This window comes from Equus caballus, chromosome 1 (assembly GCF_041296265.1).
Source record: "Equus caballus isolate H_3958 breed thoroughbred chromosome 1, TB-T2T, whole genome shotgun sequence".
Taxonomy (NCBI): domain Eukaryota; kingdom Metazoa; phylum Chordata; class Mammalia; order Perissodactyla; family Equidae; genus Equus; species Equus caballus.
This window is the reverse complement of record NC_091684.1, coordinates 95,863,952-95,879,656: the sequence shown is the minus strand read 5'-3', so window position 1 is coordinate 95,879,656 and position 15,705 is coordinate 95,863,952. Positions and strand designations below refer to the sequence as shown.

The window sequence follows — 15,705 nt, the reverse complement described above, 5'->3', positions numbered from 1 at the left end:
AATTAAAACAAATGGTCTCCACACTTCGTGGCCTAGGTCAATGTCACACACACACACACACCAGCCCCCTCAGGGACACCTTCCTGTGCTCTCCACCCTTGGGCGGTCTTAGCCGAGCTCCCTTGCAACCTGTGGCCGGGATCTGAGCACCCACGACTTGGGAGGCCCTCCTCCTCCTGCCATGAGCAGCTCCCTTGCCCAGTGCCCAGCCTGGGCCCTCGGAGGGGTCCTGCACTGCCCCCTAGGGATCCTGGGGTCTCCTCTGCACTGTCCCCATGAAAGTGCAATGTGGTCCTGTTGGGCAGAGGCCCTGGGTATCACAGCTGGGGAGAAGGGCCATGTCCACTCACCTGTGCAGGCTGTGCCGGCAGGTGGACAGCCAATTGAGTGGACGCCCAGGGCCTTCACCTCAGCTGCGCAGCCCAGCACATACTCCATCTCAGCTCCTTATGACCTACACACTCCCAACCACCACACCACACCCCACCCCCCGAGGAATACACACGACAGCCGGTAACCAGAGCTCCTGGAGAGGAAACGAGGATCATCCGGATTACAACCCTGCCTTTCCTTCCACAGCAGGCGTGCAACAGACACTGTCCAGCTCTTCAGACACTGACATAGCTCTCCTGGCCCCATGATGTGTTCGTGTGAATCTTGTCTGTGAGTCTTGCTCAGGTCGGCCCGGGCAGAGGGGCGATTCCATGGGCACCCGCCCAACCCCTTCCACCCCTGGGGGCTCTGCCCGCTCTTCTCTCTCTCATCTGGCCAGAGCAGGGGTTCTGCTCCCCCCAGGAATGGCCCAGCTAGCTCCTACAGGCATTTAATTTACAACGATGATGTCAACATCATCACATCCACATGACCGCAATTAAACTCACCCTGTTGGTAAGAGAGTCCACAGGTAATGGCAAACAAAGAAGCCTTCTCTCCATCCCAGGGGGTCAGCGCCCAAACAAACATTCAACGCACAGCGTTGTCTGGGACACTAAGGAGGAATGCGTGCACGCCGCGGGCTCACCGCCTGACCCAGGGAACCGCGCATTCAGCTTGCCCCTCCCCACCCACCCTGCTGTGTGCCCTGCAACGGTGGCCTCTGGAGACTCCACTCCTGGGCTCCCTTACCCCTGGCTGCTACAGGCATTCTGCAGGCCATTGGAGGGCTGAGCTGGGCCCAGATTTGCAGTGGCTGTGTTCCCCCATCGGAGGACACAGCGCTGCTCCACAGCCCCTGCGCCTGCTGCATCCTTCTCTCAGGCTCAGCAACATCGCCCCCACCCCTGCCCCTGCCCCTGCCCCTCAGGCTCAGGGACGGTGCAGCTCCCTGTAACCGTGAGGCCTTGAGTACTTCCCTGTCCCTGGTTGGTTCCTCTTCATTCAGCTCTGCTCAAGGACCCTTTGAGATACGAGATCCGTTCCCTGCCTGACACTGACTAATTTATCTGGAGAACCTGACCCTTTAGGCTTCAATGCACAGTTGGATTTCAGCAAAGTATTCCACGGTCCTCTCTGCGGTGGGCTGGGTGCCGGTACAGTTACATGGATTCAGAGATTGAATTAACCAGATCCAAAGTAGGATAATTCACAGTAACCGGCAAAGTGTCTCTAGCAATATGCCTAAGGGCTCTGCCCTCAGACCTGTCCATTTGACATTTCTATGAGTGGCTTACCCGAGGACACTGCCTGCTACTGACCCCATTGCAGAGACAGTTAACACACTGAATGACAGTGTCTGAGAGCCGCAGACATGCCAGCCCTCTGGAACAACGGACAACAAACAGTAAGGTACAACCCAACGGAGATAGACAGAGGCTTCGTGGTTTAGAAGACCAAAGGTGTAAGGAGAGGTGAGGACTCAGTGAGAAGCCTGTGGGAGACACACTTGGGTTCAGACACCTTTAAGCTGAAAAGAAGCCAACAGACGGATGTGGCCACGGCCACCTGAATTAACAGCATGACACCAGGATAAGGAGGGAGAGCCCGCTGCCGAACAGGCTGGCTGTCAGCTGAGGGCTGAGGTCCACTGTGGGCTCCACATTCAGCAGTGACGGAGGTACAATGGGAAAGGTTTGAAAGGGGACAGCCAAGCCAGGGGTACAGGACACAGAAACTCACAGGGCATGGCTGAGGCCACCAGGGAGAGCCGGGGCAGAGGCGGGCCAAGCGAGAAGGTGACATGAGAGCCAGCTCCAGACACCTAAAGGGATTATCTCCAGGAAGATAAAGAACAGCGGAGCAGTGCCAAGGACTTTCTCCCTCTAATCCAATTAAAACAGTCTGCTCTCACTGACACCAAGAGCTGTAGCAGCAACGAGCAAAAACGTGCCCAGCCTCAAACCACACGCTTCCTACCACCCTCCAGGGTCCCCGGGTGCGTGTCCCCCAGCAGCCCTACAACCCAGCTTTCTACCCCAACAGGGCTGCTAAATCCCTCAGCAAAACAGGAAGGGATAACAGAGAAAACTCAAAGACGAGCCGAAGAATAAAAGAAATAAAATCGTTACATTCTAATAAAAAAAAAGAACACTACCAGTTATTTTCAAAGAGACCAAAAAAAAAAAACACATTACACCAAATAATTTGTTCAAAACAAAACTAACATATCGGGTTCTAATAAAACCACTATTAGAAGCAGTTCGAAACAGAATTGGTATTGCCAAAAAATTGTACCAGCAAAACAAGAAGCACATTGGAAAAACATTAGTAATTAGCATTGTATTAGTCACTTTAAGCTAAGATACATTGTCATAACAAACAACCCCCAAATCTCAATGGCTTAAGTCAAGAAAAGGTTATTGTCCCCTCACACCACATGTTTATGGCACGTGGGCTGCAGCTCTCTTCTGTGGCATCTTTATCCAGGCTGAGGGAGAAGCCCCAGCTCTCATGACAGAGGGGAAAAAAAAACAGCAGAGCCACTGATGGTTCTCAAATCATCTGTTAGAAGAGGCTTATGTCACTGTCATCCCCATTTCAGCGGCCCAAGCAAGTCACGTGGCCAGGTGTGACATCATCAGAGCAGCCTGTGATGCTCGCCCAGAGAGAAGCAGCGGATATTTTGAACGATAAGTATCCCGAATATAGAATAACTGAGCAGAGGCTTTTTGAAATGGCAGAGACAGCAACTGTAAGAGAAAATGCAGGGCTACGATTTCCAAAGGAGACCCAAGAACAGATGGCGGCTGAGTCCATCGGAGGAGTTCCTGAAAGTGCACGGAGAGCTGAGCTGAGAGATCAAAAGGACACCACCTGTCTAAGGAGAAGTCTATACCCAGACAGCGATGCTGCATTTCAGGACTGAATGATGTCTAACTTTCAAAGAAAAAGAGAGTGAGATATTCTGAGGAAGCAGACGGGGCATTCGTGGCCTCGCACAGGCGGGTGCTGACAGTCAGACACCGGCCCATGTGACAAGGGGCAGTCTGTCACACGTGCTCCACAGACACGCCCTCAAGGTGGGAGAACCCATAAGAACATGGATTTGGTCCGTTCCGTGAGCTCAGTCCCCTGCCAACGAGCGGACAGCCCCACTGCACTCTGCAGGCTGTCAGCTCCACGGTTCACCCCCAAAGTGTGAAGACGAGACTGGCTGCTCCCAGAACCACACAGTCTTTTTCTCTGTTCTCTTCATAAACCTGCATCCATCCATGTTCACCAAGCACAGCCTCGTGCCCGTCCTTCCCCTCATGCATCTGTAAACTCTGTGCATGCAGAAAACGAAAGGCTCTGAATCATTAAAGAATACAATGAAATCATATAACTATATATCATTTTATAGGTAAAATTATATAAATGAAAATATTAATGTATAAATCAGAAAAACAAAGGAGACTTGGGCACCAGTGACATCGGGAAAAAAAATCTGGAAGTTTGAAATCAGAAGAGGTTATTTCAAACTGAATCCAGCATAGAGTCCAGCTGGGATCGCATCCCCAACAGTGCAGGTCTGCATGTGGGCCCCTTGGGGAGGGGACAGAGAAGAGAGAGGCAGAGGCAGAACCAAGGGGAGAGGCAGGAGGAGGATGGAGAGTTCAGGAAGGAAAGTGGAGCGAGCGGAGGAAGCCAGGGCCGACTACTTCCCAGAGCAGGCTCTACCCGGTCCCTCCCCTGGAGATGGACTCGGGCAGCACCTGACCACCTGGCTCACGGAGAAGCTAGCTGAGACTGGACTCCCTGCCAGGATTTCTCATTTGTGGAGCACGTGAGAGCCAAGACAGTGGTTTCTGCCTGTGAATTAACGTGCTGGCATGTATTCAACCACAAATCAGTCTCTCGTGAGCCTGGTTAATGTGAGTCAGGCCCTACCTGGTTCTAAGACAATCATGAGTCTGCCCCACCTTCCCCAGCTCGGAGGCTGCCCTGTGGAGCGGCCTGGGCAACAACCACCCTTCTTCTCCTAGGCCTTGTTCTCGGCTCTCCCTTCAACAGGGAAATTGGGGCATTGCCCGCCTGGCTTCTTGCCACTTTCAAGCCAGCATTTCTAAGCACTGACCATGTGCCAGGCACTATACTACACACTGTGGATGTTACTTCACGATAATCCTTTTACCAATCCTCACAGCCAGCAGGTACCACTATCACTCCATTTTAGAAATGAGGAAAGCAAGACTCAGAGAAGTTAGGTAACTTTCCCAAGGTCACACAGCAAGTGACAGAGCTGCCTCTGAGGAGCCAGGTCTGCCTGTGAGGCTTGCGCTCCCCCCAAGGGCCCTGCTGCCTTCCTTGAATGTCTTTAATGGTCCCAGTGGCACACATCTGCCTGGACCCCAGCCAGGCCTCCAGGGAGCTCTGGGTCTCAGTGGACACACAGACAGACACACTGAAATGAACTGCACCAACACCAGGTGACATCGCAGAAGGCTCCATGTGGGGGCCAGGGAGGGCTGCAAGGAGTTGGGCCAGCAGAATGAGCAGGCAAGTCTGGGCAGAAGCTGTGCCTCCAGAAAATGGAAAATCACTGGTCAGACCCCGCCTCCCCAGCATCTGCTTGGGAATGTGATAACCATGATAACAGACATGGACAGTGACGGGAGGCGAGCCTCCCAGGGGCGGCCCCACAGCCAGGCCCCACAGTTACTGGCCCAGCACTCGCCAGCAGCTCTGGAGCTGACAAGACAGACAGTTCCTATCCTCACGTTGCAGTAAATGTTTGGTGTTTTCTGCTTGGCTTTAATTTGCAGCTAAACAAAGACCCGGCAGGTGGGTGATGGAGCGCTGCCCAGGGAGCCAGCTCCATCCTCCCAAACAAAACCGGAGGAATGGTAGAGGCTGGGGCTGCTGAGGACGCCACTGCTGCCAGGGGACACTGCCTGGGACCTCCGGCCCCCTTGCCAGGGAACAAAACACCGGTGGACAAGCCCCACAGAAGTCCAGGCTCTGTGCCTGGTGGCTTCCTCCTCACACCCCTGGGCGGTGACACGAGCATTATCCCAATTCTGTGGATGACAAGTTATGTGACTTGCAACATAACAGGACAGAGCCAAGTTGTCCTGGCACCCAGTGGGAGCCCAGAGCTCCATCTGGGCAGGGCTCAAAGGACCCTGGGAGAGAGGGAGAGCACACTGGACCTGCCAGCATGGGAGGGGGTGGGGTTCCAAGCTGGCCACAGGCTGTCCCTGTCGTGGTGAGGACTCCATGTGAAAAGCACTGCACGGAGCCTGGCCCTGGGATGGTGCTTAGTAACTGTCAGTCTTCAGAAGACTGACAGCTCTAGGCGACAGGGAGTTCATCCACTCTGCCCCCAGGGCCCCAGTGCCTGAAGAGTGCCTGATGACACCTGCTAGGAGATGCTCCACCTACAGTTAGGGGTCTGTGTCGGCGCCCCATGGACCTGCAGCCGGCCTCATCAGACCAAGCCCAGGCCCGGGGCATCTTGTGAACTTTCATTTCCTAAACTCCGGGCTGGATGAGTCAGCAACTCTGGGGGAGCAGGTGAGGAGGACGGGGAAGGCATGAAGGAGGACGGAAAGGCAGAGCACACCGAGGCAGCCCGTGGCCCCAAAGGCCAGATCCTGCCAGATGCACCAGAGCCGCAGGACCCACCCTGAGGGCCCTGGGCAGGGGCACACAGGGACATGTGCACATCCAGCCAGCCACTGGCACACAGGTCAGCCCTGCTCCCCAAGCCAACCCCCAGAGGCCACAACATGGCTGCCCGCTCACCACTGCATCTCTGGGGACCAGCCCAGGGCCTGGTACAAGAGCAGGCATTTCATAAATATTTGTTACAGAACATTACTGCCCAAAGAGCCTACTGTGAGCCAGGCATTGCTTGGGCCGGCTTCATGCTTCAAAACCAGTCTTCCAAACCATTGGAAGTACGACTCCAGCTTCTGCAGGTGGCGAAACTGAGGCTCAGAGAGGAAGCAAAGTGCCTGGAGTAACACAGCGAGGAGGGGACAGCAGTGAGTCTGGCCTCAAAGCCTGTGCTCCTTCCACCGACCTGGGAGGCCTCCAGAAGGAGGAAGGAGAGGGAGAAAGGGCTGTTCTGGAGCAGAAAGCAGCTCAGCTCCCCTGAGCAGCCCCTGTAAGCCTTGCTCCTGCTGAGCCCAGGGCAGCAGCTCACTACTGCTGTCTCTAACTTCTCCCAGGGCAAAGCCACGTCTACCCTGAGGGTCTGGTCCCACCCAGCCAGGGGTCTGCCAGGCACCAGGCCAGCCTTCGGGAGCCAGGAGGGGGCCTTGTTCCCCCAGCCATCTTGAGGACCTTGGGTCCTTCAGCCCAGCCCTGGGTCCACGCGACAGGGTCAAGGCGCAGCAGCCTACTGGGACCCCACACCCCACGCTGCCTCTTGGGCATCAAGTTTGCAGAGAGATGGGGCAAAGCCTTGGCAGGGCTGTGTCCATGGCTTCACCCCTAAAAGTGGGCTGTGGCTGGTACTGCCCAGGTGCCATTACTCCTCGCCACAGCCCAGGTAGGAAGGACTGTTAGCCCCATTTCACTGCTAACAACTGAGCTAAGAGAGGTTAAGTAACTTGCCTGAAGATTGCACAGCTGATGAGCAACACACAAACCCCGAACCACAAGGCCACACTGCCTCTCAAGGCACCGCGATTCCTCCATGACTCCTGCAATGTCCACACAACTGCCCAGTGGCTCCCTTCCCCTAAAGACACAGAGGCCTAGCGATCAGAGATCCCAGGAGCCAGAAGCCCCGGGGCCAGCCCTGGGCGGGCAGGAAGCACCCAGCAGTTCCCAGGCCACCCGGCCTCCCTCCCGCGAGCCGAGCGGAGCCAAGGCTGCATCGGTGGGAAAGCGGGGCTCGGTGCGCTGAGAGGGAGTCAATTGATTCTGGAGAAAACATCTTTGTTCTGTGAGGGAAGGGGAGCCATTTCCAACAATTTAATGCTCTGTTCGCAGGCCCGGGGGCCGGGGTTGCTGCTCGAGTCTTGTTCTGTGAGGCGGAGCCGCACATAATGAGCCTTCTCAGTGCCGCTCCCAGCCACCCTGCCAAAAACCAGGACGCTTATTTATCCATTAATCTGACATTACACCCCCTGCATTTTCTCTGCCTAAATAAATTTGGTGGTTAGAGTGGGTGCCTGGTGGAGACTCCCACATGCAAGCCCCCACCGCCAACACACGCGCCCGCGCCATCATCAACGCGCCTTTGACGTGGGAGGGGGGGCCCGGGGAGGCCCAGCTGGGAATTGCACCGGGCAGCCGCGGGGATCCGGCTTCTCCCAGCTCGGCCTGTCCAGGCCCACGGGACCATTTTCCAGAGCCTGTCTGTCCGGGGTCCGAGCATGCAGCAGCAGCCCTGAGTCATGGCTGGGCTGCCCTCCTCCCAGCAGAACAAGCCACCTCCTTCTGCTGTCACCTGCAGGCTGCGAGGAACAGTGGGGAAACCCGAACCCAGACCCCTACTGTTTGCGCTGGAATCCTGGCTGTGCCACTCACCAGCTGTGTGACCTTGTATGTCACTTCGCCGCTCTGTGCCTCAGTTTCCCCACCCCCTATTCCTAGAATTGCTGTGAGAACTAAATAAGTTACTATTTGCAAAGTGCTTAGAACAGTGCCTGGCATATATCAAGTGCTCAATAAAAGTTGGTTTAAAATATACATAATTTTTTAAATCTAGGACAAGTGTCTGTAAGCAGACCTTTGGTGACAGGCTAGACCCCTGGGTCCTAAATGTGTCCTGCGATAAGGGGGAAGGTGGGCAGAGTGTTGACTGGCTCCCCCAAACCACCCACTCCTCCCCCTGCACCTGGTGAAGAATAGGAGGAGTCATGGACTACTTCATTTGAACAGGGGTCCCACTGCTTAAAAATGTTCAAAAGCCCTTTTCCACTGCACGGCTTGCGTTTTGCAGAGGAGCAAACTGAAAGTCAGAGAGGGGGAGGGACCTGTCTAGAGCCCAGCAAGTTCACGGCAGAACCAGGGGCAGAATCCAGGCCTTCCAGCCCTCAGGTCAAGTTTTTCTGTTTGCTGCATGAGACCTCCCAGCGTTCATTCACCTCAATTTCAGTAAGGGTCTTACCAGCCTCTCTACTAATGTCAGGTCAGGCTGACCCACGAATGATACCAGCTGGGCACCCTCCTCTCCCATCCCAGCAGCTGCAGCGCCACCGCCCCCACCTCCACCCCCACTGCCCTGGAGCTACGAGCCCAGCCCCACCAGCAGTTGAAACCCCATGACCCTCAGACTTCCACAGGCCCCCCACCTGGAGGCTGGCCATTCGTCCTTCATTTGTCATTTCCTTTCATTCTCTGGCCCTCTACAGTATCTCCTTGGCCTGGAAACTTCTCAGAACTGACTGCCTGCCCTCCCTACATCTTGTCAGCCCCTTGGCATGCGGTGTACCCCACCGAGAGGGCTGGAGTCTGCACCCTGCCCCACAGGCTGGAGACCAGCCCAGGGCTGGATGACACCTGGGCCCTGCTCACCCCCCACCACACAGCCTTGGAGGCAGCGTTGCCCAGCTCACACCCAACCTGAGCTGGCCACACCCCTCTGGGGGCTGTCCCTAGTCCCTGAACACCTCCCCGAGGGCAGCTGCTCTGCTTGGAGAAGGAGACTTCCAAGATCTTCTCGCTCAGGAGAGCCTGGCCCGATGCCCCACGCGGACCGTCGAGGCAAGTGGGGAGCGAAGCGGCGAGTCTTTAACCAGAGGGAGAAGCTGTGTCCCACGCAGGAGCCGCTCTGCCCAGGCAGCTGCAGGCCCAGCCCCTGCCTCCTTCAGAGCAACAGAGAGGCAGGCATGCGGGCAGACAGACGCCCAACACAGAGACCTCCCACACGCTCGCGGTGGCACTACTGCCCCTTCCTCCTCGGCCCGCAGACGGGGAGGCCCCTCCGACCTGCAGCCAACGGCACCCTTTGCCAACCAGAAGCTCCCAAGGGAGGATGGTGGCTTCCTAGCCCCCCAGGATGTCCCCTGATCATTGCCATCTGCCATCAGGGCCTGGTACCAGCAGGTGGGACCTGTGCTTGTCCATTCCCTTTCTTCCTTGCCACATTTAGGCAAGTAAAATGCCATGAGCAAGGAGAAGCGCCCTGACCACACATGAGGGACAAGTGGGTCTGCCCATGCCTCCCTGGTGGTCTGCCTGGCCCAGGCCTTCAGGCTGAGTGGCCCGCCCTGCCCAGCCTCCAGCGGGCGGGAGCTCCCGCACCCCTGCCTGGGGCACAGTCTCATCTTAAAGACTGGTCCTTGGCAGCTTCCTGCTCCACGTCCCTGCCTACTCCCTCTCTATCCACCTGCATTCTGCCCTCCATCTCATGCTCACCCCTCATCCACGCTGCTCCTGGGGAACTGATCTGAGTCCCGCATCGCATCAGCTTCCCATCATTTCAGCCGGCCCCAGCCCAGCCCCCATAACCTGTGCCAGGCACTGTGCTGCACGCTTCAAAGTCTAAGTCTTACTTAGGCCCACTCCTCCCATTTGACAGCTCAGGACACTGAGGCTTGTCCAGGGCACAAAGCTTCGAAGTGGCCCAGGCTGGATTTGAACCCAGGTGTGTCTGAATCCAGAACCCCGAGTCATACTCCCAGTCCCGCCACCTGGCTGGCATGCCCACAGAGCTGTTCTTGCCCCATAAGTGAAATCAGTCACTGAGTCCCTCTCTGCAGACATGGAGGGTGGAGAGAGGAGAGCTGGGCCCCAGAGGCCATGAGTTCCCTGGGTTCTGACCGGGGGTCTCTCTTCCTTCAGTGGCACGAAGACTCACCTGTCGTTGGCAGCGAGAGGAAATCAACATTTTACAGCCATAAAAGGCTGCTCCTGGTTAGACATCAAGCGAATCAATCTTCTCCGACAGTTAATTTTCATTTTGCAGCCTTCCCCAGTGACAACGGCGAGTAATGACCCTGAGATCTGCAAAGTCGCTGAGCAGCAGCCCAGCCTCCCGCACTTCTGGCTCCTCGCTGCCCTGCTCAGCCCCTCCCCTCCTGTGCCCATCCCTCACCCCCCTGCCCTCAGATCCAACGCATAGAGACGACTGTCTGCCCAGGAACCCCGCCAGGAGACCAAGCGGACCCCAAGGGGCACTGAGACAAGCAATAGATACTCTAGAGCTCAAACATGAAGCCACTGGGACACGCACTGATGAAGCCCTGGCCAACAGCACCCACCCATCCTCACTGGTCCCCATCCCTCGTACCAATGATCCTCTCCAAATATCCTATCATCGCTGCCTCCTCAACACACCTATGACCCCAGCTATGACCCCTGACCTGCCATCCATCCCCAGTGCACAGCACGGATGACCCCATCAGAAAGCACCCCAAACACACCCCTCTCACTCCCCAAACCCCATCACGGAGCATCCACACAGGGCCTTCCTGACCCCAAATGCCATCAACAACCCCAAACCGCCACGTCTAGCCCCTAAATGCACTTCACGTATTCCTAGCACTTCCAGGCAGCTAGAGAGCCCCCAGGCTCTGCATCTGTCCCCAGTCCTACCCAAATCTGGCCCAAGGCTTCCCCCATCCACATGTGAGCAGGTGGCAGGGTCAGCGCAACAGGAGCACATGAGCTGGGCCTTTCCCAGGGGAGGGCCCTCTGCCCCACTCCCCCGATCCCAGGTCTCTGATGAGGTGTCAGCTCAGCTCAGAGCCTCCCGAGCCGGTTCCCCACAACCAGCTGTGTCCCCTGCTAAGAGAGATGGGGAAACGGCCCACTCAGCCCCAGACTGTGGCTCCACGGTGGGCCCCAAAGCCAACGGCAGCAGCTTTCAGTGCTCAGGAAACCTTCTCTGCCCCCCGTACCCTGGGACTCACAGCCCGGATGGAGCTTAAGTACACGGGGTCTTCTCATTTCCATCAAGGCTATAGCACCAGGAAATGGGCCTCCCCCCGTCCTTCCACATCCCAGAAATGCTCAAACCCTAAGGGGACTCCTCTCCTAGCCCCTGCAGAGCTCCCAACCTCAAGAACAATAGTAACTACCATTTAGTGAGTGTCCCCGTGTGTCCAGCACAGTGCCAGCCAGGCTGTCCGCTCAGCACGGGGCCATGTCAGCCTCATGTCACTGCATGGATTCCAGCGCTAGACAGTGCTTGGCACACAGGAGACAGAGATAAACATGAATGGAATAAATGAATGAAGGGAGGGCTTTCCACTTATTATCTCATGGGATATCTCAGGCCCCCTGCAGACTGGGTATCATTACCCCAGACAATCTGAGGAGCCAGAAGGCAGATAGAGGACCAGTACGGCGACGTTCAAATCCAGGTCTGTCCCAATGTGCTCAGCTCCAACCCACAGAGAGCCCCAGTCAGCATGGATGACATGCGAGCGGCGGCTCAGCACAGCCCGGCCCTGCTCAGGACAGGACTCAGCTCTGGCGCTGAGTTGCCCATCTCTTCCTGACACCAAACTGCAGCTCCAGGAAGTACCAGCAGCAGCCCCTGCATCTCCCTGGCAACCCAGGAGCTTTTGTTCTCGAAGAATGGAGCTGATTCATGCCCCCAGGGTGAACAGCAGGGGCTGCCGGCAGGGGAGCAGGGGCTAGACTGGCTCTGCAGCCCGCAGCAACCCAGGCTGGGCTGATACCAGCAGGGAGGGGCTGGCTGGGGTTCCTGGGCAGGCATTCCCAGTGCCCATCACACCCACTGGCCAGGACTCCACCATGGCTCAGCAGGGAGACAGTAACAGCCATGAAAGCCGCCCTGCTCGCCCTCCCTTCTCTCCAGCCTCGTCCCCTCCCGTGACACTCCCATAGGCCCTCACGGCTCCAACACACAGGCCCTGGCCCTCACCAGCGCCATGCTCTCTGCCCCTGGGCCTTTGCACACCCTGCCTTCGGACTGCAGAGCCCCGTCCTTTCTTCTTGGGGACCCCTCACTGGGATTTCTTGGAACTGGGGGTTCAGACGTTGTCCCCTCTGTAATTCTCTCCAGACAGAATGTGTCACTGCTCTCTGTACCCCACAGCCCCATGCACGCCGATGACACACACAGCCCCTCTCACTCAGAGGCATTCCTTTCTTGGGGTTGTGACTGTCCCTCCACTAGATGGTGAGTTCCTAGAGGCAGGGAGCAGGGCCCTTCTCCCCTGAGCAGCCCCAGCTCCGGGGCTCTCAAAGTCATCACTAATGGGACAGTGCAGAGCGTCCACTGTGGCCTGTTCTTGTCATCGATGCCAGATACACTCCCCCATGTCACCAAGCCAGGCCTGGCAGGTGACCTGCTCTGGCCGACAGAACGTGAGCAGGTGTGATGTGCACGCATTCAGGACAGAAGCTTCAGGGCTAGTTCCTGCTTCTCTTCCAATATCGCCAACAGCGTTTTGGACAGTGGCTGCTCCTCAGCCCAGTTCCCGGAGTGAGGAAGATGACAGCAGGCTAGCAGCACCCACAGGCCAGCCCATGATGGACACTCAGCCAGAGCGAGAAAGAAGTCACCACAATCTGGAGGCTGTCTGTTACTGCCATGTGTGCCAGTCTCTCCAGCAATGCCAGGAACCAGAGAACAGAGCCTTCCTGCCCAGGATGGCACAGGTGTGGGGACTCTACAGGCCGCCACGAACACCTCTGGCCAGCTGTGTGAGTAGGCCTCCTTCCAGACATGCTTTAGAGGCCTGAGATGACCACACGACTAAAGCTGAAAAAGGAAGAGAAGCCGTGGGGCGTGTTAGAAAGACTGACTCTGTCTGGAGGCAGACAGACTTTGGCTCAAATCTAAGCCAAGACACATCCATGACTTGGAGAAGTCCCTTGACCTCTGTGAACCTCGGCTTCCTTATCATAAAATAGGGGCAACAAGACCTGCCCCCAGGGCATTCTTAAGATCTCAGGAGGACACCACCGCAGGGAAACGGCCCAGCACATTCGGAGTCCCCCATTGCGAACAGCTGCTGGTCCCTTTGATTAACTCCAGATGCCTGGAGGGTGAGCAGCAGGATGAGCCAGCCTGAGCCCCAGGCCCCAGCCCAGGCAGGCTCAGGCACCATGCAGACAATTTAGGATAGGCTGTATCTGAGATGATGCCACCTGTCACCCACACGGGGCACAGAGAGGCCCCAAGCTCCTGGTGAACTGGGCTCACTGAGGTCACCAAGCCAATCCTCTGAGTTACGTCCCCCTCCGCACCCCCACAAACACACAGATGAATGGCGGCCTTCTGAGAGGTCCCATTCTGGCTCCTCCAGGGCACCAGAACCCTGGCCTGCATTGACCCCTGCTCATTAGGAGTCCTCCTGTCCGCGTCCTCATGCCTGTCCTGGTCCTCAGTCCTTCCTCTCTTCCTCCCTGGCCACAGCTGGCCCTTTCCTCCAGCCCCATCTGTTTTTACCGCCCTTTAGTCTCAACTCCCAAGCAGAAGACGCTCCTGAGGCAGGTTGGCAGCAACTCTTGGAGACAAGGGTACATCCTGTTTGGTCCTCTTGTCCCTCTAAGGCTTCAGATTTGTCTGATTAAGGGGCATGACAGGGGGTGACTTTTAATGAACAAGGGGTCCCATGAGAGCCAGAAATGGCATCTCTCAGAATGTGATGCATATACCAAAGCCCCCACAACCCCTGCCTGGGGAGACTCCAACTCCAGCAACCATAGGGACTTGAGATGCATGAGGAAAGACCCATCTGAGCATCACACTGTGCAGAGACACAAATCAAGGACTCACTCTGCACAGAGACACGGGAACCACATTTGCTGATCACCTTCTAGATGCTAGACACCCTGCTGGATGCACTACATGTGCACCCCATGGAAACCCTGCAAGATACCTGCCATTATCTCATTTTACTGTGCATTTGGCACTAAGGCTCCCTGCAGGGAGAGGGTCAAGGGGATCACACGTGCATCTTCTGACCCCAGATCTCAAGCTCCTTCCTGCAGCCTCCTCAAAATTAACCATCCTCTTCCCTTAATGGCTGAACAACCCTATCCTGATTTGTGGGCCTTCCTGGAACAGTATTCCTAATTACATTCAATGAAAAATGTTTTAAATGAATCTAATTCTTCATAGTTTAGAAACATGAGACATGTGCTTTGTCTCAGCAACTGTACCTCCTGATGAAACAACTATCAGCCATTTCTCCCATCCTCTCAGATCCTGGGATCCTTGAAGGCAGGGGCTATGAGTTATTCCACCCAATACCCACAGGAGACTTGCAAAGAATACTGATCAACAGCAGATTAAAGAATTAAATTGTCCCTTCCCACCTCATTCCAACCATTGTCTTCTCTCCACCATCTTTCACGTCTTCCTCTTCTCCATTCCTGTCATCATTAAATAAACCCAAATTATCAATATTAAAAATAACAATCATTTGGACTTCTGATTCTGACCAAGATGGTGTAACAGGGACCGGATTTACCCTCCCTCCTGAAACAAACAAAAAAAGGGGTAAAATCCAATAAATGATGGTTTTCAAGACACTGCACATGAGGCAACAAAGGACAGTGATCCCTGAGAGACTAAAATAAAGCAGATTGAGCCCTACAATCACCTTAGCTTACCTTCTTAAGAGAATTTCCAGGGTGACATAGGGAGGAGGGCAGACAAGTAGAATCCAGTAGATGCCCTGATCTTTCAGAAGCTCCCACTTAAGCATTCAGCAGAGTGCATCTTTTCCAAGGCCAGGAAGAGAATCAAATCAAAAAGATTTGAAGGAATAGTGCCTGGCACTCACACAGAGCCAAGAACAGTGTCTATGTCCAACCAGACTGGAAAACCTCATGATTCACAAGACACTGGGGAGATGACACAGGAAGGTCCTGTCTCAGCAGTAATAGGTGTGGTCTTTACTAACAAATGGTAAAGCAAGACTCAAAAGGATCAAACTATTTCCAAGTAACTTGACTACATCCCAGAATAAAGCTCAAGAATATATCTAAGAATACAAAAATATCCATCACAACGTCTGTAATCTAATCAAAACTCACAAGGTATATAAACAAGTGGGAAAATATTACCCATACGAAGAGAAAATCAGTCCATCAAAACCAAACCAGAACTGGCACAGATGTCAGAATTAGCAGACAAGGATATTAAGATACTCCCTTATTACTACATGCCATATGTCCAGAAGTTAAATAGCAACATGAAAGATTTAAAAGGAGAGGAAAATTAGACTTCTGGAGAGAAAAACTACAATGTATGACATGAAAAATAAACTGAATTGGATTAATGTTGGATTCGATATAGCAGAAAAGAAGATTAGCAAATTTGAAGACATGGCAAAAGAAAGCATCCAAAGTGAAATGCAGGAAAAAGAGGAAAGAAGGGAGGGAGGAAGGGAGGGAGAGGGGGAA

The 15,705-nt window shown here is 55.0% G+C and overlaps 1 protein-coding gene and 1 non-coding gene across 4 annotated transcripts in view; both read right to left on the bottom strand.

Annotated features, from left to right (window-relative positions):
- Positions 1–15,705, bottom strand: part of GRID1 (glutamate ionotropic receptor delta type subunit 1) — a 670,463-nt gene that overhangs the window by 562,938 nt on the left and 91,820 nt on the right. Inside the window, exon 1 of one of the 3 annotated variants that reach the window (XM_070265586.1) lies at positions 10,175–10,361. The exons of the other annotated variants lie outside the window; for them this stretch is intronic. The gene's annotated coding sequence lies outside the window, so the exon portion shown is untranslated. Of the gene's footprint in view, positions 1–10,174; positions 10,362–15,705 lie in introns of those variants that run through there. 3 annotated transcript variants of the gene reach the window in all.
- On the bottom strand, positions 9,141–9,235 carry MIR346 (microRNA mir-346). Its single transcript, NR_032788.1, has one exon. It is a non-coding gene; the product is annotated as a microRNA mir-346 (primary transcript).